Raw genomic sequence first — 2,736 nt, 5'->3', positions numbered from 1 at the left:
CTTCTTTTTTTTTTTTTTTGCAGACCTGGGGATTGAACTCAGGCCCTTGCACTTGTAAGGCAACTGCTTATTCTACTGAGCCATCTCCCCAGCGCCCCCAGCTGCTTCTTGCTATAACTGGAGTTTAAACAGTATCTGACTCATCTTTTGAGGTAGTCTTGACATCTCCTGCAATCCAAAATTTTCCTTATCATCTGAAGTCTCAGAATAATTACTTTTGTAAGCAGACTGGCCATTCTATCCTCAATGGGCTTGGAGGACACCAGAGCAGCTGCTTCACCTCCCCAAGTCTCTCTCCTGAAACCAAGCCCATGAGATTACGAGGCAGAAAATCCAGGAGCTTCCCTTGCCAGCTTCCCCACCCTTGGAACAGCTACCTTCAGTGGTGTCGTGCCCCAGACAGACTGCAGACAGAAGCATAGCATGAAACAGTGATGAGAGCCAGCTCCTTTTGTGAGCCCCTGGGTTCTGTACTGTATTTAACTGGCTCGTGACTAAACTTTCAGAATGAAGCAATAAAGGGGTTTTGTTCCCATCATCTGTGTGTATACACAATATTATTTTTTTTTTTCCAGAACCGGGGATTGAACTCAGGCCCTTCTGCTTGCCAGGGAAGCACTTATTCCACTGAGCCATCTTCCCGGCCCCTACACAGTATTATTAATACTGACATATGTACGTAATATTTTTCTACCCGCAGGTGATATTATCAAATCAATCTCTAAAATTCCATTAAGGCTTTCAAAGTTCTAGTCAAACTTTCTTAGAGGTCGGTGCTTACATAAATTAAATATGCCTAAAGCTCCAATAATATAAACTAACCTGAATGTTTTCAAGTTTATATGTGTTGAGTAAACCTTTGATAAGTAAGACTGGATTGGTCAGGCGAGGTGGTGCACAGCTATAATCTTGTGTACTAGGGAGGCTGAGGCAGGAGGACCACAAGTTTCAGGTTACTCTGGGCAACTAAAGATTCTGTCTATAAAATAAAATAAAATAAAATGTCTTGCTTGGCACTATTAGTTTCATATAAATAGGTATGTCTTCTGAATTTCAACATTAAACAAAACGAATCATTACTTTTTGTTCTACTTGTGGTTACTAGTCAAATAACAGGGTCAAGTAATAAGATATTGTTATATCTCCATATGTTTAAAATTTTTAAAAGTATGAATTCAACCTAAGAAACCAGTATATGACGAGAGGGGAAATAAAAATGAATTCCTTCATATATATCAACCAGAGCAATAATTAAAAAAAAAAAGCCTCATGGCTTTAGCCCTGTTTGGCTTTCGGTTTGGTGCTGCTTGCCTGACACATTTGTGTTGTACAATCAGTTAAGAGAAGTAACGAGCTCATGCCTGATTGTGATGAATGACGCATCATCTTCCTCAGTGGGGTTTCCATGATCCTTTCGGTAACTTCCAAGTTCCAAATTATACTAAGTTATGTTAAGTAATATACATTCACTATATATATAGATTTCTAAGTAAGAGAAATTAAAACATTTATCATGAAGCATAAGCTTTAGTTTATATACTTTTGACTTATTTCTATATGGTTCAGAGAAGCTAAATATATTCGGATCTGTTAATAAACATAATATTTTACTGGAAAATAGCACATTGGATAGTGGTACTATGAATAGGCCCATACCTATAGAAATTGTCAGATAGCATACGTTCATAAAATTTCTTAGTCTGCTTCAGAATATGTGTATGTGTCAACCAATTCACAAGGGCCCAATTCCTACAGTCTTTTTTCAGTGAGTAAATTATTAAAAATTGTAACCGGTATTGTAAATAAAATTGTTAGAAATAAGGATGAAAGAAACAACTTTGCATGAAAACAGTACAAGGAATGTAGGACGTGTTTCTGGTAGGAGAAAAAAAAGAGGGCAACTTTGTCATAAATTGCAATGCCTGGTTATTCCAAAATGAGAAAGAGGGAACGTGTAGGACAAAAACTAAATGGGTATTAAAAGTCCGTGGGGGAGATAGTGGAGCGGGACTTTTGCGAAAGAAAGCTTGTTTTGTTCTGCTTTTTGATTTCCTTGAGAGAGGGTCTCATTATGTAGTTGGGGCTGGCCTTGAACTCTATTATAGCTCAGGCTGGCCTCACACTTGTAGTGACCCCTTCTCAAGCTCCCAGATCCTGGAATTCCAAGTGTGTGGCACTGGGCCTGGCTTAGAAAAGAAATCTTATGTGGTCAAGGATGACCAAAACTGGGGCCAGGGAGATGGCTCAGTGGAATATATACTTCCCTGGCAAGTGCAAGAGTCTGAGTTCAGTCCCCGGTTCCGGAAAAAAAAAAAAAAATTGAGTAGGGTTATCAATAAGGGGTTTTGAAAAATAAGCATACAAAGTCCCTGGGTGGTGGGGTGGTGGTACACATCTGTGATCCCCACACTGGGGAGGCTGAGGCGGGAAGGTAGAGAGTTCAAACCAATCAAGACCTCTCTCAACTCTTACCTCCACTTGCCCAGTAACTGACAAAAGTATACTGACACAAAACTGGAATTTGGTTTTCTCTCTGTTAAAATGACAAAGTTCAGGGGGCCTGCCCCTTAGTTCAGTTCTTTAAGTGGCTGCTTCAACAAAGTAGTCAGGCTCAGGTTGCTGTGGTTTGATCCCCACAACTCAAGTAAGCCAAACCTGCCCTGAAGGCATTCAGAGCAAGAAAAAAAAAATCCTTTTAGGGGCCAGGGAGATAGCTCAGTAGAATAAGTGCTTGCC

The sequence above is a fragment of the Octodon degus genome, unplaced genomic scaffold (genome assembly GCF_000260255.1).
Source record: "Octodon degus isolate 3935 unplaced genomic scaffold, OctDeg1.0 scaffold00068, whole genome shotgun sequence".
In the NCBI taxonomy this organism is placed as follows: domain Eukaryota; kingdom Metazoa; phylum Chordata; class Mammalia; order Rodentia; family Octodontidae; genus Octodon; species Octodon degus.
The sequence above is the reverse complement of the archived record's forward strand: the minus strand, read 5'-3'. Positions refer to the sequence as shown.